The sequence below is a fragment of the Camponotus floridanus genome, unplaced genomic scaffold (genome assembly GCF_003227725.1).
Source record: "Camponotus floridanus strain SB8 unplaced genomic scaffold, Cflo_v7.5 scaffold111, whole genome shotgun sequence".
NCBI classification, from domain to species: Eukaryota; Metazoa; Arthropoda; class Insecta; order Hymenoptera; family Formicidae; genus Camponotus; species Camponotus floridanus.
In genome coordinates, this window is record NW_020229228.1 from 615745 (window position 1) to 637772 (window position 22028).

General features: G+C 42.6%; 1 protein-coding gene across 4 annotated transcripts in view; it reads left to right on the forward strand.

Annotated features, from left to right (window-relative positions):
• The window catches only part of LOC105257641 (protein bric-a-brac 2), a 50824-nt gene that overhangs the window by 22118 nt on the left and 6678 nt on the right, over positions 1-22028 (forward strand). The window lies entirely within an intron of this gene.

Here is a 22028-nt window from a genome sequence, read left to right on the forward strand (position 1 = left end):
ATTAATATTCAATATATATTTAGCAATTCAACTCTGCAATATATATTAGTGACTCAATTTGTCAAAGAATAACTTGGAGAGGGAGGGAGAAAGTACATTGAAACTGCACTGATCTTTTCGATAAATCATCGTCTAAATGCGTTTTATGATATTCGCGAGGTGAAACACGTTCCAGGTGCTTTAGCATGTTCGAAATGGCAAGAAAGTACGATGAGAATACTTTCTCGTCAGAAGAGAAGAGTCTCTCGGATATTTTTTTCTCGAAAGAGTGCTCTATTGCCATCTGACACGATACGTAACTCCAAGAAATTTTCTAAAAGGCCCAATTCAATTTCGAGCGTGAATTGTTCAAGTACATAATTTTAGCATAATAATAAAGATCATTTTATTCTTTAGACAAAATTACAGCGATCTTTTGAACTGCATTATGCATGACATTTGCGCGCTGTTAGACAATATTTTTTATGATTCATTGTCAGATAAATTTACAAGATCTAATCTTTTTTCATCATCCATCTCCTGTACAAAATACCATGAACATTACCGACCGCAGAAACACTCAGCCATTCACTTTCCAGCGTTTACCAAGAAAGTTCCTTCGAACAAGGACATTCTCTTCCCGACAGTTCGAAATCGCAAAAAGCATCAACGAAGCTCGTCGATGCGGAAGCGCGCTACTTTACCGGCTTTTGCTCGACGCGTTCGCTTCTCGTCGGCAGTCGCGAGACAAAGAGATTCCCTTTCTTACCCTCCGTTCCTCTGTTGTACCGACCGAGCGGAGACGCGCGCCATTAATTCGCCTCGTCGCCGCCGCGAGCGTTGCACGCGCTTGCGCGCGTTCGAAATGCCCGCTTTGACGTTTCGCCGGCCGGCCGGCACGCGCGGTTCGCTTTTTCGCGGAGTCTCGTGATATCGCGCCCTTCGTGTCCGTCCGTTCGTTCCTCGGCTTTTTATCGCGTCGCAACGTGTGTTACTTCGGAAACTTTTCCTCCTCGTGCATCTTGGCCGCGCGTGTGTGTACCCATGTGAATGTGCGAGTGTGCGTACGGGGGGCTGAAGTGTTCCAGATTTCCGCACTCAAGGGACTCAGATAAATCGCGCCAAACGGATAAGATAAGAAGCGCGCCGAGAGAAGCGCCGGTCTTTCAGGATGTCTCGTCTGCGATAAGGTATGGCACGCAGCTGCATCCTTTCACTGTTTTTTTTTCTTCCCTTTACTTCTTCCTTCAAAGATTCAATTCGCCGATGTTTCTAACGATAAATCACGCGTACAATAAATTCTGCCACTTCTCATAGTAAATATGATACGTACATGTATAATGTGTATCAAAAGTTTTCGTTGTATGTTTAACGTTAAGTGCGTTTGTTTTTAAATAACGAAAGAAACGCTCGCAGTTTATTGCTGAATAAGAACCGCGAACTATGATATTCTTTCATATCTCTACGCATGTAGATATGTAATAGATAACAGAACAAAAATATTTGATCGTAACAAGTAATTATGGTGTAAATGTTAAACTCTCTGTATGAAATTTAATGCGCAAGCGATGAACACAATTATCGCGGACTAATTACGTTGAAAATGCAAACGCTATTTGGATTCTGGAGCTTCTGTAAAAATCGTAATAACATCCCATACGGGATGTGTGCGCGATAATATTCTCTCATATTATCGTTTTCACACAATAATTTATTTTCGCACGCGATTCAGCTCGTCTCCCACTCATACAAGTAAATTAGTTATATATTATCTCTGAATTATTTGAAATAATAACGTAATATTACTGATACGATTTCATTATGATTGCACATTCTCAAAGAATGCCATTGTGAAATTTATTTTATTATATTGGATTTTATTATATTGGATATCCGAAAAAAACTTTACGCTTTTATTCCGCAAACTCATTTCTAACTCAATCAGTAAAATCAACATACGTGCCTACAAAATATAGATGTCTGATTGGACTTGAGATAAATCGCGTTTAGAACAAAATCACAAGTTATGTTTAAAGAAATTTTGTAGAAGAAAAAAATTTCGGGCAATTTTTATTTCATATAAGTTAAAAAATATATATACTTACTGTACTTCTCGCCCTGTAAAGAACATACTTAATTAAAAAATTATTTAATTATATATATATATAATGTGATTACGGGAACACAATTTTTGTCCAACTAAATAATTTAAATTAACTTATAAATTAACTCCATCCTTTCCAATTTGCGTACGTTAAAAAGTATACTCTAATTTCGTTGCATTTTTTAAATCGATTTTAATTAAATCGCACGGTCAGTTTCGACAAACTTTATTTATCAAATAACAAGATTGGTTCGAATCTCGATTCGGCCGATTCTCTTCGCTGTATTCCTCCCTTGCTTGTCGCGCGATATTGAATGAGATCTTGAAAGCGGACGCGTTTTTTTTAACGCGAGTCGCACGATTTATCGGAAATGAGAGATTATTTTCGCCGTCCTTCGCGCGGCAGAAGAGGATGCTTCGACGACTGGCTATTTAGATCGTGCGCCAGACGTCGGACGACGAACCTATCGTATATATATATTTACATATATATGTATCTATATGTGTGTATGTGTGTGTTTTGAGTGCGGGCCAAAATTAAATCTTTCTCGCCGACGAAAGCGACCCCGGCGTAACCATCGTCGTTAACCGTCAAGTATGAACGTCGTTGTCGAGTTCGGCGTCACCCTTAGATCGCTGCGCGAGCCTTGATTAAAAAATAAATCGAGACATTCTCGACGAAGACGACTGTACCAGCCAACGTGTAAAATTGATCAACTTTACCTTCCTCGAGACAACGTGTCGTGGTCTTATTAAATACTAATTAGACTTATCGATAAGGATGAGAAACTTTTCAAACTCTGGAGAAGTTTATACCCTCGAAATTCTTCAAAGTTTTCCATCTCTGATTTATCCAGTTTACAATATTAAAAAAAAAGATGAGAGAGAGAGAGAGGGCGAGATAAACGTCAGATCTCTCGAAACGATTTACGCTTGACGGTACATTATAAACGAGAGCAATCTTTCTCGCGGATGAAAATTTGAGATCGAAGGAACAACCCATTTCACTTTTTTACGCCCGCGATTGTTTGTCGCTCGCGCGGCGATCTCTCCTTCTCCCCCCCCCCCTCTCTCTCTCTCTCTCTCTTTTTTCATTCTCGAACCCGCGGACCTGTGCCACTGTTTGAACCGGGTGATTGAATATTTGCTATCCCGCTGTCCCGCTCTTTCGGATATCTGCGCGCGTGCGAAAACACCGCCGCCGCCAACCGGCGAGAGTCGTCGCGCGGTTGCGAAGGATGGCTCCGGCCTCTCGTCATTTTGCCGGGATTTTTTTTTTCCTTTTTTTCCCTGCCTCCCTTTTCGCCCCGCTCCGTCAAGCGGGACGTGCCGGCACGCAACGATGCTCGCGCCCGTGATTGGTGCTCCTCGTCGAGGTGCTTACTCGACCCGAAGCCGCGTATCTTGCTCCCAGGATTCGCTCCCGGCGCAATTTCGGCCTGCCCGCCAGCCAGCGACACGAACCGATCGCGTCTACGGGGTGTCCCGAACGCGACGGAATTTCAGGTATTTTAATTCTGAAACGCGCGCGAAATAACTCGGACGTCTCATCTCGTTTTATCGAAAATACAGTAATAGAGTTGTAAGAAAAAAATGCTGATATATATACTTAAAATATACATTTTCTATTCTTTGAGACGCATACAATGTTGATTTAGTCTCGTCGTAAATAGAAAATTCATACTTGAAGATTTACTTTGAGTTCGAATAAAATATTAGATCGAGCTGTAATAAACGAAATGTTTAGTAATGAAAATTGAAAAATAGGGGCCAATAATAATCTATCGTTCATGAAAAGATTGACTCTAAATAGTTTAAAGAAATCATTGCGAGATTCTTGGGACACTCGGTATACGAGACATTCTTACAATTAGTTCCTTGTACTGTCCGGTGCTCGAATTAAATTAAACTTGTCCGCATAGATTTCCACTTTCTTGTCGCAGAGCTTTTATTATTTATTAATGTCACTCTTATATCTTTCTTTTGTACATAACGAGTAAAGTGAAAGAAAATGTGGAATAATAATATTTGTAATATTTAATTATAAAATTTAATGGATAATTTTTATAAAATATGTAGTTCTATTGTTCATCATTTTATTTGTCTATGTTTTAATAAATATTTAACCGATGAAATGAACATCGCGCGAATAAAGATATTCAAGATTTCACAATTGATGTTAAAGAAATTAATTTTGGAAGGGATTATAACCCAAAAAAACACGAGTGCATTTCTGCATCCGCATATGAATGGTCGATTACGTCGGCGATCATGACGCGAGATACATCCCGTATTTCATTTTTCGGAAGAAAATCAGCAAACCATCGACTCCGTCCCTCGTTGTCCTTGACACGGCAGTGAGACGACGACACGCGAAGAAAACGCGTATCTCTTGTGTGCATCGCGTCCACCGCGCGCTTTTATGCACAGTCGTATATAGGGTGCTTCTGAAATTCGTTCATACAATCTTCCATCACTTTGGATAGCGAATTACTTTACTATTCGATTTATTTTTACATAAAGATATATATGTTTCGTTATCTTGCAAAACACATAATCTACACATATATATATATATATATATATATATATATATATATAAAAACTTTAACAGGTTTTATTTTTAATCATATAAATATAATAATAAACATTTTTTTATTAAACTGGACATAGAACTTGATTCTCCGTGCGAGATAAATGATAAGCAAGAATGGATTCATTGATCAAGGAAAGGCCACCGCAAAGTCGACACTACTATTGTTCGATGGCCTCGTTCTCGAATGGCATATCCTTTCCAAGACGAAGAGAAATTCTCGTAACGAGAGGCATAAAGGGCACAGAAGGAAAGGAAGGAGGAGCATTGTTCTTTATTCTTTACATCCGATATCCGAAACAATTTCGGTCAGTACGATTTCCGGTGCTTGCTACAAAAATGATCTCGTGTCAATCTCATGTCGCACGTTTTGCCGTCACGTGTGAGAATTTGCATACGAACGAACGCTCCCGCGGAAGTGAAAAATTCGAAATTAACGATCCGATTCGACTTTCTAATTTTTATGGCCTTGAATCTTTATCGGTCGAATTTATTTATAAATGGAAGAGGTAATGGATACGGATCCGCGCACGTCGGAAGAATGCAATAACGAGGGAGGTGGTGGCAGCAGAGGTGGCAGAGAGGGTAAGTGAGGGGAGAGAGGGCTAGAAAGAGATTTATCGAGTCGAGTTGCAGCGCGGTTTAACCCCCGAAATTCACGATGTGTCGCAGATATTGACGGGACCTGCTACGTGAGACATAATCGATACAAGGGGTAGAGCAGCGCGACTACTGCGAGACGATGTGTAGCTATATATTTTAACTCCGCCGGATTTAATCAATAATCGTAACGTTAACTGATATCCGCGCAATGTTCTTTGGCGATCGTCGAGCGTCGCGTTACTCTATTTTCTCTTCATTTTCGCTCGCGTTCCGAGACCTGTCCGATACTATTAACACAATTTTTATTATTCCTATATCTAGAAACAGCGACGCGGAATTTAAATCGAGTCCACAACCTTAATTTTATTCTATTACATATTATCCTACATATTAAAAGGGTGAATCGCATGTATGTAAATATCGTGGACAATTCTTAACTTCTTAATTAATTCATTTTAAGTAAAAATAGTTTTTGAAAAAATAACTTTTTTATTAAAAATATGTTCATGGCAATATATTCGTATGATTATTTTTTTTGTCAAACTTGTTTAACTGGCTTGTGCGTTAATTATTTCTATTGATTTTAAATATCTAATTACATCAACTGAAATTGAGAAGGGGATAATTAAATGTAAACTTATGAAAATATATCATACACATACATATTGTGTAACTTTCTGTTTACTACATATTAAAACATTAATAACATGAATCATTTAATAATCGTCGTTTTGTAATTATATATATTGTTTTTATCTCGCTATTCTCGGTGCATCGAATAGTGCAAGTGTCAGACAACTAATATTGAAAAAACAATGGCATCGATCGATTCTTTACTTTCACACGACCAAACTGCCTCTCTTTGATTTTATCCTCATTTTTTAAACATATATTGCTTAATCATAACATAATCTTTATATAAATTTATATAATTATAATTCTATAATTACATAGTTTTTATATAAATTTATCAATTTATTCTCTCGTCGGAGGAAATTTTTTTTCCATCGCAGGCGATTCCAACTATCTTTTATCTTATGCGAAAAAAAAAGACACGTGGGAAAATATCGAGTAGTATCGATTTTCGCGATAGAGGAGACGAGCGAAAGTACAATCGCCCTGTTGAATTTAAGCATCCTCGTGCAACATATATCTGCGACGTGCATGTGTCTCGTGACATGTGGCTGCTCGGCCGCGAATATTCGTGAAGCGAACGCGCGCGCCTTTTTCGGGAACCGCCGCCGTCTATGCTGCTGCTGCTATTAATCGGCGCCACGAGCATTCTGCGACTGCTGCAGAAAGCTTTCGTAGCGAGCGACATCGATCGGATGGCGGAACGCGCGCTCGGCCCAAAGTACCTCCGGCCGTAGGCAGACTGGCAAGTAGGCAGGTAGGTACTCGCGAATACGGGGTCGACGAAACCGAAAAAGAAGAGAGGGCAAAAAAAAAGGAAAAGATAAGGGACGCGAGGAGGAGAATTCGCGCGGGGCCGATGAGTTTGCTCGCGCGACTGTACCGGGTGTCTGCGCTTCGTCGCGGCCGCTCTGGTCGAGCCGTCTCGTCGAGCGACCGGAGTAAACTTCTCGAATATGGAAAAGAGGCCTATTGCCGCACGTGTTATCCTCGATACAGTCTTTCTTCCCTTCTAAATTATATAATATTTAATTCCCATAAAACATAATTTTGTCACTTTAATCCGCTAATTCTTGCGTACATAAATATATAATATAATTAAAGAGTGTATTATATATTTGTGTGCAAGAATAAAAATGATCGCACGCATAAGATTTAGTTTTTGAATTAAACGAAACTCGAAAGAAGAAACAAAGTGGAAAATTGCGAAAAAGGAGAGAGAGTGCGGGGATTGAAAAAATTAATTTAATATATCAGCGATGACAGCGCGTCAGCGTCTCGAGTCCATTCATCTCGACTTTAACTGCTAAGCAATTTTTCTATGTATGTCAGGCTTTCCTTCCTTATTCCACTATCTCCTCCGTCGTTATATATGCGCCAGACTGATAATTCCGTTCGCCACGAGGGTACCGGGGCGTCGCTCTGTAGGTCGTGGAATGACTTCATGACCGTAGCCTCCTTATCTCCCTCTCCCTCGTTCGCTCGACTAGAAGAAGGGTAGAAGAAGCAAATGCAAGAGAGCGAACGGGGTGGAGGCGGAGGGTGGAGCGGACGAAACGAGGACAGAGAGGTAACGGTGGAAGAGAAGCATGTAACTCGGAAACTTTGCGCTTTCTCGGCCGACTGTACCCCGTGCGGTTTCTGCAGCAGCGCGACGTGCATGCGTGCGTGCGCGCAGAATTGCACGCTGCGAGTCCGTGTGTGCGTGCGCGCCGACGCCGTGCGTAGCGTGTTGTGTGCGTAGCGGGGGTGGGAGGAGCGGGGGAGAATCGAAGCGAACGAACGAGCGAGCGAGCGAGCGACTGGAGCTGCAGATTCCCTTTGTCCGCGCAAGCTCTGCAGCAACCCGCGACTCCTCGTCTCGTCTCTCTTCTCTCTCTCTCTCTTTCTCTCTCTTCTACCGCCGTTTCCCTCTTCCTCACCCCGTTCTTCGTATACCCTCTTGGTTCCCGTCATCTCTGCCTCCTTCCTCCCCTCTCCGCCCCTAAGTTCTCCTCGTTCTCTCTCTCTCTCTCTCTCTATCTCTTTCTCTTCCTCTATATACTTCCTCTTGTTCGCCGAATCTGTGCCCTCTCTCGTGCCTCCACCTACCCCCTACCCCCCTCTTCCGTATACCTCTACTCCCCCGTTTCTGCCACTCGATCGCTGCTGAGTCGAGTCAGCCCGACGCAGGGCCGGCCCGAGGGAGGAATAATCCGAGGGCCCGTCAAGGGCGCACGGAGGGGGTAATTCGATCGTCCCCGTATGTCCACCGTGCCGCTCCGGGGATTCGAATTATTAAACTACGCGATTTCCCTCTCCCCTTGCCCCCGCCTCCCCCGCCTCGCACGCACCGTCCCGGTCGCTTACGCGTCTCGCGATACCGCGATTTAACGTCGGATAACGGCTCCGACGCCACCGCTACGACTCGTGCGTTTGACGCGAGGTCGAAGATCCCTCGGACCAAGATCGCTCGAAGCTTTCCCTGGGAAGGATCGTTGTCGACCTCCCTCGCATGAGCGCGCGTTTTTTCGTGTGCTTTTAAGATTTTTAACATTACGGATATTTAAAAGCTTTGGAGCAAACGCGACCAGATTGCCGCGAGATTTTCTTAATTTAGGATTTTTATGGAAATTTTCTTCCCTCCCCATTGAAGTGTAATTTCGAACTCTCTTTCACGAATTTTTTTAGAAATATATTCGGGTTTCTAACTGCGTTAACGCTCGTTCATATACAGAAAAAAAAGTAGTAGTAAAATATTTATACTCTTGATGGGCTTTCGGATTTCCTTTCCTTCACTTTTACAACTTTTTCCATCTCTGTTTAACGCGTTGCATTTAACGTAATATAAGAATATCGAATAATAATTATTAAATGGATGGAATATTACATTATATTTCAATTTTAAATGTTGCCATTCTAAAGCGAAAGAAACGGATTAATTTTCCATTAATGATAACTGAAGGAGGAAGGGAAATTTAGAAAGATATCATAAAATTCAGAATTCAAAATCTCTGATAATAACTTACCATCTAGAGAAAAATTGTACTGCATCTTGAATCTCGTCCGAAACATTTCTTCGATACATTTCTTTCGCTTCTTTTCTCACGACACTCGAGAATTTCAATTTATAAATTTAGTTCTATTAGAGAAAGAATTTTTTCTAATTTTTTCTAATTAAGTTTAATCATGAGTATTTAATGTAAATTTAATCATATGTGATGTGGGCAAGAAGTGTCTCCTTTATTCCGATGCCGGTGTGCGTTAATCAAGCGCGAGGCGTCGCGTCGGGATCGAACGTGTCAAAGTAAACGATCGTTCGGCGTGCAACGAAAAATTCTAACCCACCCACTCCCTCCTCCACCCTCGCTCTCCTTTTCCTACCCTTTCTCCCTTTCCCGCGCCGTCGCCGACAACTTTTGCGAGCGCGCTCGAAAAATCCTTGTCGGAGAAAGTTTGTTTACGAACGGGCCACAGGGGGAATACGATTCGCCCCGATCGACCGGATACATTCGAATGGGTTACCTCTGAGCGTGTTGGGTGTCAAAGGTGCAAGATTATATTAATCTCGCGGATCATTTACTTAAACAATGCATTGCCGAATTGATTCAACGAGATATCAGTATCCTCCTATGAAGTCGCTAAAATCAGTATCTTAAAAGGTTCGAATGAAGGCATCGTATCATAAAAAATGAAGTGCACATGCGTCGACGAATATTTAAAGGAATGGAAACTTTTCTTTTAATGCAATTAAGCAAATCGAATGTCCGAATTTAAATGAATGATGAGGATCGTGGAGTGTCCAATCGAATTCTCTATCGAACATAAAATATTTATTCGGTTCAGTTATCAGAAATTGCAATTATTTAGCGTAATATTGTAATCTCCAGTTTGATTTGTGTAAAGTCAATCGGCGACATTTAATGTGTCGACGTGTTGCACGTCTTCTCGATCGACGCCGAGTGTTATTGAAGCGAGTCGAAGGCGATTCGCGTGAGACTCGAGACGTGAAATACGCCGACGTATCTGGCGTGAATGCGAATTAAAGGCGAGAAGGATGGCACGGGAGCCTCGGTGGAAGGTGAAGGGGGGAAGGATTTTGATTCCGTCGCTCATAACAAGAGAGACTAAAGATATACATACGTCGGAACGGAGACTCGGGTACAAGTGCTTGAAAAAGCACGAATACATTATAATAAATAAGTAGCGCAAAAAAATATTCCGGAAATAAAAATCTCAATCAGCAATTAAAAATCATGAATATTACGTAAGAAATTAAATCAGGATAATTATTTGGTATTTGGCAAATTACAATAGATGCGAAATTTGAAGGCAAAAATCTCATTTTTTTAAATTGAGATTTTAATATAATAATTATATAATAATATTATAATAAATATATGTAAAACTTTGATCGGAAAAATGGGGGGAAAATGTCGATCGTCGATGGACTCTCCGTCGACTGGACTCTCCGGCTCGCTCACAAGTATCCCGTCGATGAAAACAAATGGTGATAGTTCTCGGACACCCCGTAGAAGACGAGCGGGGCCTAAAGAGCGTCGTACTAGTAGCGGCCGCGTCGCCGGCCGGCCGGCAGGCACCATCACCGACGCGGCACGAATACCGATTGTATAGGCGGCGACGGTGATGGTGATGGTAGCGATGGTGGTGGTGGCGAAAACAACGACACGCTCTCCTCGGGAGATTATCCCTGGTCGTCGTCCCATGCCAAAGCTCCGCCGATAGATCGATCCTCTCTGTCGCCCGCATACCTCTCGACTTAACGTCTCTTCGAGACTGTCCCGCCTCGCGTCCCTTCGTCGGGGACTCGTTCGGACCGTTGGCAGGGTCGTGACGAAATTCCACGGCGCCTACGCGCGGCTTTTTTCACTGAATTCGCCGTGAATTTCCTTCTTGAAAAATGAGGAGAAGGGAAACGAGGAAGACTAGGTAATATTCTACATGATTGCGCGAGAGAAGGATCGAATCTGTCAAATTCACGGCTTATTCGGCCAACGTTTAGTTCCGTCTCTCGAATAGTCTTGGTTCATTCCTACGATTTCTCTGTCGTCGTCTCGGAGAAAGTATACGAGCGCGATTAGACGATGACTGAGCGAATTAATTGCGCGTATCCATCTGTTACAATTAGACAGTACGTGTCTCCTTGGCCGTTAATGCTAATGGAGCGAATTCCCTCACGGCTCACTTGCGCGCGATGCCAGCCGTCGCGACGCGGGGAACGTAACGTCGCGTATACGCCACTGCAGAATCCGCCATCCCTCTCGCGTACCCACGTGCGCGCCTACGACCATCTCCGTCGCCGTGCCAGCGCGAATAGCCGACGTCGTCTCCGTCGCACTCGGATCGCCACGCATCGTCTCTTTCTCCCCTTGCTTTCCCTCCGGCCCTCCGCGGATGTCTGCATCCGTCTTCGTCACGGCCACGCCGAATCGTGCGTCCCCGTATGCGTGTTTCTCTCTCTTCCGTTTGTCTCTTACTTTCGTACGCGTCTCGGTCTATGTTTCGCATCAGCCAAATTCTCTCCTCTCTCTCTCTCTCTCTCTCGCGAAGCGCATACAGTCTCGCCGCTGTGTACGAGCCGTGTCTCCGTCTACGTTACACGCGGATGAAATCTGTCTTTCTCTCTCTCTCTCTCTCTGTCCGTCTATCTCCTTTACCACCAGCCAGCCATGTGTCTCGGCTACGTCCTGCTCTCGGGTCGTCTCGCCCGTTTCCGCGCGGATCGCGTCCTCGTCGCTCTCGCGCAAGAGACGGCCGCGTTTCAGTCGAGCGCCGCAGACTTGGCTCGCCCCCAGTCACCCCTCCGCCCCCTCACCCCGACCGAGCGTGGTCGTGCTTCGTCGAGTTCCCCCCTCTTACTCGATCAGCATCCCCCATCCGTCCCTGCACCCCCGTCGCCCTCTCTCCGTCCTCCTCTTTCCCGCCAGCCCTCCGGTCCCCGCGGCCGGTCAGATACGTTCGTTCTCTCTCCGGCTCGGTCCCTCGCGCGACCCGCTCCGCTCACTCGCTCTCTGTCCTTCGTCGAGCACGCATCCCCCGCGAGAGCCGTTTCCTCGTCGCTCGAGCGCGCGCTGAATCTGTCCTTGTTCCTTGTCGGCAAATTTCGCGGCGTTCTCCTCCTCCTGCTCCTCCACCCGCTTCTCTTCCTCCTCGTCGTCGTCGTCCTCCGCCTCTTCCTCCTCCGCCGCCGCTACCTCCTGCTCGCCGCGTCCTCCTCATCTCCTCGCTCCTCCGAATGCCGTGCGTCCTCAGCGCGGAGCGCCGAATGCCATTTCACTTTCGTTGGGCTTCGCCGCGTAGGAGATCGGGCCCTGCCAGGAATTATCCTCTCGTTCCGCGCGCTCGTAACCTCCCCGTACGCGCGTATTTCGCCCGGTATTCTCGCGGCTGCGTCGTTGGCGACGACGACGATCACGGCGACGACGACGACGACGAGGACGAGGACGATCGCGTCGACGGCCACGGCGGCGATCACCGCGACGCGTTTTCTCGCAGTGACTTCCCGACGACTCGTGCCTCCACCTCCGCCCCGTCGTCCTCCCTCCCGCCCATCGTCGCCGCCGTCTCTTCTTCTTCTTCTTCTTCTTCCTCCTCCTCCTCTTTCTCCTCTTTCTCCTCTTTCTCTTCCTCTTTCTCTTCCGTCGCTCTTCCTTTTCCTCGTCCTCTGTCTGCCGCTACTTCCCAACCGTCACTTCCTCCCCCACTTCCTCCTTCTACTACTACGACTGCTACTACCGCTCCTCTTGTTCCGCTTCTTCTTCTTCCTCTTCTTCCGCCGCCTCCTCCGCCTCTTCTTCTGTCTCGACGAGGGACCGTTCGCCCACGGAGCGCCGCAGCCAGGTGAGTGATAAACGATACAACTTCCTTCGCGCCCGGATACGTTAGAACGAAGCGTCGTCTCTCGCGAGAAGCAACGGCGTAGCGTCGCGTCGCGATATCAGGGCGATGGGCATTGCTCCCTCGGCGGAGGAAGAGAGAGAGAGAGAGAGATGGAAGAAGTGCGAGAGCGAGCTTTATGCGGGTATATACTCGGTATACCGAGGGGTTACCGCACCGAATCTCGGAAGATCCGTGGTTTCGCGCGTCGCGCCAAACCCGGGGGACCCGCCGCGGTTTCGAGATATTTTTGTGCCGAACGCGACGCTCGCGAGATGCAGAAGTATGTGCCGCCGGTCGGCCGTCAACCTCCTTCCCTCCACCGGGGCACGTCTCTCGACGCGGTGCAGTCCGGATTTGTTTCGCGCCGCGGACTCCGGCTCGAAAACGTTCGCGCTCACGACGAGGCTCACCGTTGCGTTCGGCCTCCTCGAAATTGCAAACGTTTCATATCGGAACGTTTCGTATCGTTAACCCCCTTCTTTCCTTCCGGAAAATCGTCCAGCAGACACGTGCTCCGGTGCATCGACGTGTACGCAAAATTGTGCGAAAATTGTAAGAATACGCGTATCGCATCGGTCGATGAAGTTGTTATATTGTTCGAGAAAGTTTAGAGATGCTTGTTTATATACTTTGCGTGCAACGTGGATTTTATGAAATGTGCACGAGCAAACTTGATATAAATTGCCGGAATTTTAAACAAATATCTTTAACTTTAAATTGATATCGTTATTGTTATCGTTTCGACCTAATCATGGCTTAAATTCTGCAAGACTAGTAGTAATTAAAAAAGTATACAAAGTATACTTAACATAAATTGAAGAAGAGCAAAACTCTCCGAAGAGAGTCGATTTTTGAGACAACTTCAAAATCCGCCTGTTTTAGGAAAATAAGAAAAATATGTCATCTATACTATTTGATCGTGAAACGTTACCGAAAAGATCGGAGAAAGTAAGAAATCTCTCTTAGAGACAGTGAAATACTCGAGCAGGAATTTAATAAGATGAGCAAAAGACAGGGTGATCTTTTATCGAAATATATTTCAAGAAATATGATTTTACGCGGATATATCTCGCAGTCATTTTTCCTCTGAAAAAAACTTGTTAATATATTTATCAAAACGAATCCGTGCACTGTGCAACAGCAACAAAAACCGCACAAAATTGCAAACTGTTGTCACAGGTGATACGCGCGATTTTTAGTCGCGAGGTGGATGCATAGCTGTCGGACCGGTTTTACCAATGTCGGTTAGGTTAACGCTAACCGTGCTTGATTCAATCTTCTTCTTTGTCTATATCCCGGCCGATGCAGTAATCTATAAAAAGATGAGACGTGAATTAAATTACAGTTAAAGTTAAACTCGCGTAATTTACGTGTCAGCAAGCGTGGATTGATTGGACAGCGTAAGCTGTCATTTAAGCTTTGTGTTTTATTTTTAACATGTACTTAAACGCGTTTCTATTTATATCTTGGAAGAGCAAAAAAGAATGCAAGAATCGCGTAAGGAGGATTTTTCATTAGAAATTTTAATTAATATACAAGTTATTCTTGGATAGTCAATATATTTATGACAATAAAGAAAAGATAAAATAAAATATAGTTAATTGTACGTAGTTGAATTAATTTTGAGAGATCTGCTCTCACAACAATTTGTATCTTTCGCGACTATTAAATTTAGTGAATTCACATGTTTCGATATAAGTTGTCAATATTTCGAGATTGAAACAATATTATAGAAAGTTTGATAACATCCGGCGTATTGACACTATTATGGAGCATTGGATGAGAAATGTTAAAAGACTGTCGATGTAAATTATTGATGACACGATACACAAAACACCTTTTATATATCGGCAATAAATATGGCAGTCGCAAATTATGTATCGATATATTAATAATTTTTTTATTGGCTAAACGAATCTTTTGTCGATATGTACACGCACGTGTACGTGAAAATGCAAAAATTTTTCAAATAAAATATTTAGAGAAACAGCTCTTTGTCATATTGTACAATACACATGCAGATACACACGATTACATGTTTAATGTTCGATTTATTTCTACCGAGAACACTGGACTTAATTATTTTGCGTGTCAAAATATTCCTGTAATAAATTCTAAAGTTTTGAAATAGAGATGAACGTTAACAAGATGGGCTTCTTGGTTTATCGCTGTACATTGATAGTGTGTCGTGGCTTTCTCAAGTATTATGATAGCGTATTATTTCGTGGAATAGTGTCGTTGCATAAAAGGACACGCGAAGTACTGACGACACGTGTTGTCGATATACTTTAAGCTGCGTACACACTGGATTTGCGCTCTGGTTGACTAATTCCCGAGCAAATTTATTCATCGAGTTACGCGATTCTAATTCTTTAATGAACATGACTCTAAAGGCAGATTCTAAAATACAATTTATTTTTTCCTGTCAAATTGGAATATTACTCCCTATCAGGTCATTGAATTTAATCAAAAATTTTTTACTCCATGATAAATAAAATAGGGACGTTTTATTTACGTCGGTATTTATACAATTAAATTAAATTTTTTATATTATTATCAGGAACGTCGGTATTTATACGATTAAATTAAATTTTTTATATTGACTAAAAAATTTATGAAAGTATATATTTTTTTAATAAATAAAAAATTAAATGAATATATAAAGATAATCAATTTTATGTGAAATAAAGCGCGCTTTCTAGGAAAACAGAATGCTCCGTAATATGTAAGCTCTGTCTTGTACGAAATGATATAATTAACGTGTTAAATAAAAATTAGTAATTAATTACCAATGCTGTGAAAAATGCGTGAAAAAAATACGCGTTCAATTTATGCATTTAAACAACATAGCTGTATAAATTGTATACAGAAATTATCTAATATGTCATATATATATTGTGTAGAGAGTAATCGAAGATCATCAGACGATTCGACGTCAAAAATGCGCGATCGACGGAAAATAGCGTGTTATTTGCTCGCGCGATCATGAATCTACAACGTTCGGAGCAGTTCTAACTGAACGTCCCATGAGAAGATACGCTCTCGTAAAGGGATTCGAAGATGGGGTCCCTCTTCTCGCGAAGGCTAACGTGTTGAGGGTGACTCGCTTTTACGAGAGCCCTTTAAACTATCCATGAAACCATGTCGGTCCCATTATCGGACTCCTTCGCTCCACGTTCGTAAATACCTGATTGCATCAACCGAATGCTCGATCGAAATCGCGAATAATTATTTTAAATAAAAATAATTATATTTAAATAATTATTTTTCTTTATCAATATATCTGAGACACGAAGAGAGAGGACGGACTCACCGCCCTTAAAATTAAGAGGGCTAATAATTCTGTTGATATAATAATTGAGATGTTAATTGAAATAATTTTGAAAATTAACTAATTCGTTTCCTTTCTAAGTAGACGTATAGTTTTTCTATAGTTATGAAATTTTTTTTAACTTTGATGCATCTTGAGATTCTCCATGAATCTACATGATACATTAGCGTAATGTATCTAAAAGAATGCGTAGATATAGCTTGAATATTAATATATTCTGTTTATAGTGAGCTTTTAACGTTAGATATAATTTTCCTCAAAAATATTTCTACAACAATAACGAGAGTTATAACACAATCAATTATTACATATATTATATGAAATTATATAATATATATTTTCTATCATCTTGCAAGGAAGATCGATATCACTCTGCTGATTTCGAAAATATTGATGCCAAAAGATTCATGGAAAGAGAGCATGAATATTTTAATTCAAACTATATCTATATATATGTGTATGTCATAGGCATGGAAAATCTTAAAATATTCAGGTGACACATTAAAGATGAAATATCGACGTCTAAAAGTTCAATATTAAGGGCAAAATAAATGTTTTAGTAGGTAAATATTATTTTATCTTGTATTCATTGCTATACGCATCGAGTAGGAAGTATTTCAAGATATTTCTGAGTTTCAAATATTTCTGATATCAAACGTGACAAGAAGACTCGAGAAATATCGACAATATTTTCATTACTTATTATTTCATTTTATTACAAGAATCATATATATTGATAGATATCGCGTCAAGAGAAATCTTTAAATATCTCCAACTTAATATTAAAGATGACAACATTATGTCGATGATCAAATATTAATGTGATATCATTGAAATATTTCACCCAACATCCACTCCCCTGGATGCACCGTAAATGTCTGTGAGACATTCGTGGCTACTTGTATTCTTACGTTTACTCGAGGACGAGCACGTGGTGCAGCCAGGGTCGCGCTCTCATTCAGAAAGGAGGTTATGTAGCAGCACAGAGAAGTGAGAGAGGAGAGAAAGACACATATACAGAGGCAGAAAGAGAAGGTTATACTCGTGACGCCCGTTACATTATCAATTCCGTTATGGCACTGTATTCGTAATAGTGGAGACGACCCTACGACCGTCTTCGGGGACTCCCCCTCGCGCCTCGTCTTCTCCTCTCCTCACCGGCGTACTTTCACCTACTCTCTTTCTTGCTCCTTCGTCTCTATTTTTCTCTTTCTCTCTTCCTCCCTATTCGTTCTATCCTCCCTTCTCGTTTCCCGCCCCCCCATTTTTCTCTCTTCCGCCACGTGCTCTCTTTCCTCTCTTCTTCTTTTCTCTCTTCCCCGAGACGGCTTTCTATATAAAGCACTTTACTTTCCCTTAGCACGCTCTCTTGGCGAACCACCCCCTCCTTCCACTACCCTTCTGTTGCTCCCTCCTCCCGCCCCTTCCGCGTTCTTCTTCCCATTTCCGTGAAACCTTTTCTACGAAGGTCGATCTTTTTTGCGGATTTACACCTGTTGGACCTCGCTCGCGCGTTTCAATCGCTCCCTTATTTTTCTCTTCGAATAGAAACGCCGCCCCGTTTCGCTTGTCAATCGCGAGGATCTCTCGGATTCTGCCGATAGATTTTTCGCGCGTAAGCATACAAATTCTTTTCGCGTGTCTTTTTCGATGTTTCGACACTTTACTGAATCATTTATCGACACGAGAACGGAAAGTTTGGTTTGATCGACAAGCAAATTTATTGAAGCAAAGGAATTTGCTAAAGCGAATGTGTTTGTTCTGGGAACGACGACAATTTTAGCAATTTTCTACCAAAATTGTTGGGAATAACTAGTTTAAAGATCTTTTGTCCAACAAAGTTAGAGCTTTAACTATATTTCGCAACCTATAATATCTTACGGATTTAAATAAATTTATAAAAGAAATAAAGTATCTTGTTTATAGCATAATATATTAAAATATTTAAAAAAATCGCATAAGTTAGACTACGAATGCATTAAAAATAGAATTGTGATACACCTTTTCTTTTGTATAAAGTTTAACGAAACTTTGACACGCGAATCTCGCTGAACAATTTTGCATACTTTTACGTTACTCTCCTCGTATACTTTGTAAAATAATAATTTTTTCGCACCCATAATTTAAAAAAAAAAATTGATTGCCGATGGAAATCGCGATCCTTTTCGACGCGGCCCTAGTGAAACAAAGTTTCCGAGGCACACACGGAACCGGAAGTGGAGTTGCCGAAGGACCGGGCTTTTTTCGCCGCCGTCTCGCGTCAATTAGTCCGGGATAATTGGTCGGCCGATGCCCTTGAACCCTAAGTATTGATTGGTGAGGTCGGATTCTGCCGGTGTGGCTGTCCCTCTTGCCTCCGAACCGATGGCACCACCCCTATGCATCCACCTCCGAACCGACCAACCAACCAACCACCCGCCCCGCAACCGCCGTCGCCGTCGCCGCCGCCGCCGCCTAACCCCCGCAGCGAACCCCCTTCCTGCTTCCCCCCCCCGGCCCGCGCAACCCTCCGTCCGTGGTTCTCCAAGTGCCGTCGCCGTTAAAGCACCGCGTGTCGGCAAAGGTTTTTCCGCCCTTTATTTATTTAATTGAACTACGAAACGCCATTTCCCGCTGGCGCAATCCGAGCCTACCTCTACCGCCTACCCCTTGTCCCCCTCCCTCCCGTCGTTTTCGTTCCTCACTTTCCAGCGTCCTCCCGCTCTCCTCGACTCAAGCGGCGACAACACGAACGAAATTTCACCGAGAGAATTCCACCGAGAATCGAATGTCGTTTTGTTCGGATACACGAAGATGTGGCTCATTGCGCGGTAATTTCATTGCAATGGACGAGTCCCCCCCCCCAGCCCCCTGTGTGTTCCAAGTCTCCGCCGAATTTGATTTACCGTATAATGTGTCTGTCTCACGAGAACATTGATCGTTCTTTGCGTGCGTTCACGGTTGGACATTTACCAGTTTTCCGAGTATATCGAGTACTCTACTAATTTCAAGTCAAGCTTTTAGACGTTTTTGATCACGAAATATATATCATTAAATGATCGTTACATAAGATTCTAAGATTCAACTATTTAACTTCTTGATTTTTAATTTTGCTCAAAAGTTGAATTTTTTAACTGCAATTAATTGATTAGAAATATAATAATTTAAAGATACTTTTTTATTTGAATAAATTAATATTTATCTAATCGCATTCTGTGAATTCCGAGCAACCATTTTTTTAAATATTTTAATCACAGAATTATATAGTCAAATTTGCACAATTTAAATTGTATAAAGAATATATTAGTGATCTCTTTCTCCATTTCCCTTTTTCTATTATTATTCATCATTAAAAATTTTATACTTTTATTTTGTTGCTTGCAAATGATAATTTTCAAATTAAAATGTATTATAAGGAATGGCTTTAAATATGAAATAACATCTGGATATTTCGTAACTATGCGAAACAAACATTTATGTGTGCGACCGTCTCATTATTAAAATGTTTTTATTGTGATACGTTATACGTTACATTAAGTTGTATTATATACATCGGTAAACCGTAAAAAGCAAAAATTGACATAACAATTCGTATTGTTACAAGTCCATTAAAATGTGATAAAGCGTGATAAAGTATGATACTTGACAATTTTGCTCCAATTACGAGCCGCTCGGGTCAACATTAATCGAATGCTATGTTAAAACAGTCAATATGCATATGTGCAAAAATATAACATCATGCATTGCGTTATTAAGTGTCTTTCAATTGCAAGACGAAAGCGGTTGTAGTATTGGAAGAATAATGAAAGAGACCGCTTCTGCAACTGCTTTTGTTCACCAAGGTTTTTTTTCTTTTTTTTTTTTTTCGAAAAAGTCGAAGATATAAATTCCTGAAGCATACTTCTTTCCTTTTTTTCATTAATATTAAATTTTAATTTTAATTTTAAATATCGACATTTCTACCAAGTTTTATAATTAATATTAATCTACAAAATATGTTACTGGAAAGAATCGGGAAAAAATAGGAAATATTATCTCGAACACAAACTTTCTCTCTTTTTTCCTTTTTTTACGAAAATTACAAATCAGTATCGAATTTCTTTCTCGACCATATTTATTTACACAATATTTACTCAAATGAATAATGCAAAACGTGACACAAATATATATGATTGGCATATATTTAATATACGAAAATAAGAAAACGAATGGAAGGTGGAGAACATTTTCGCAACAATTTCCACGCGTAGTCAAGAATGAAAACGTATATAAAGGTCCTAATGGTGCGTTGATCCATGTTCCGTAGAGAATGTCGCATTTGGTTGGTGGTAAATGCGTACATTTCGGATCTACTGAGGCACAATTCTCCTTGCCAAAAGCCGCGTCGCTCTCATCGTCATCATCATCGTTGTCGTCGTGTACGACCGCTCGTTCGCTCGTTCGTCCTAACGGAGACGCTCGATTATCGCGTACCCCACGCGACCCGACTAGCGCCATCAAACTCCCGAGCCGCCGAGATCGAAGATCCGCGGACGTTTTGGGGAGGCCGTGCACACGCCCGGTCGTAACGAGCCGGCGAGCGGGCAAAGGCGCGAGACAGACGGAACGAGAGAAAGAGGGACAGGCGGACATGTACGCGTGTGCCAGCGCTTGGAAGTCATTGGTGTCGATGCCGTCGCGAACACCGAGGAAAAGGGGGAGAGAGAGAGAGAGAGAGAGAGAGAGAGAGAGAGAGAGAGAGAGAGCTTGTGTACGTGTGTATGCGTGTCTCGGGGGTTGGGGGTGGTCGATACGGCCCTCGGGCCGCGACAGCCGCGTCGGAGGCCTCCCCATTCTTCCTGCAGGCGTTTTTGCCTCCGCCGCGTTTTAGCCCTCTCCACAACTCCCCTCTTTCCGTCCCTCTTATGCTGTATCTCTCTCTCTTCTTTTCTCTCTGAATTTTTCTCCTTTTTTTTCTCTTTCCTTCCCTTGCTCCCCGCGCACTCACTTTCCCTCTCTGTTTCTCTCTGTGTCCGTCTCGCTCTCTCTAGATCCTCTCCACTTCCTTCCTCTGTCTATCTTTCGCTCTCTTTCTCCTTGTCACACGCTCTCTCAATCCATCCAGCCCGATCCGCCATCTCTCCCCTCTGTTCGCCACCCACGCAACGCGTTCCAGTCGCTACCGACACCCCCCGGTGCAACCTATCTACCTCTGTCCCCCGGTCCTCTTTCTCCTTCCATCCCTTTTCTCTCCCTCCTCTACGGTGCCACTCTCACGCCGCCGGCAACCGCGCAGACCCCGCCTAATCGTGCCACCCCCGGCTTGATTAAAGAACAGAGAGGCTCGGCTTCGGCGCGAGAGGGTCGCTGCCATTAGTTCTCCTTTCTCCCTCTCTCCCGTTTCCCTCGCAATGCCTCTTTGTCGCTCATTGCTTCGCTCGTATCATCCGTTCTTCTTCTCTTCGCGCTTTGGTCAACGTCCGTAAGGTTCTTCCGAGCCAAGGTCCTTCATACGAGTTGACCACGTGGACGTCCCGAGAAGCCACGCGACTTGACGGCTTCGCCACGCGGAGGTGGCGTCCATCATCCTCCTTCCCTTCTTGACCTTACTTTTCGTTCTCTTTTCCTTCATTCGTCCCTTAACTTCCCTCCTCTTCCATCTCGCGCTAAGATTTCAAGGTTACTTCATGAAAATATATATCGCAAATTTGTCACGAACTTTTGTAAGTTTTTTTATATTATATACACGCTTATTTTAAATGTGGGATACATGTACTTGATGAATTGTGAATTTTTCGTGAAATCTAAATACTAATTATTAATATACGATATTTTTAAGAAACACCCCTTGTCTCTCTTTATTACAATTTGGAACAATATTCAATTAAATATATTCAACTTGAAATTCCAGACTTAATCTACAGAATTTTATTTATTTCTTATTCTTA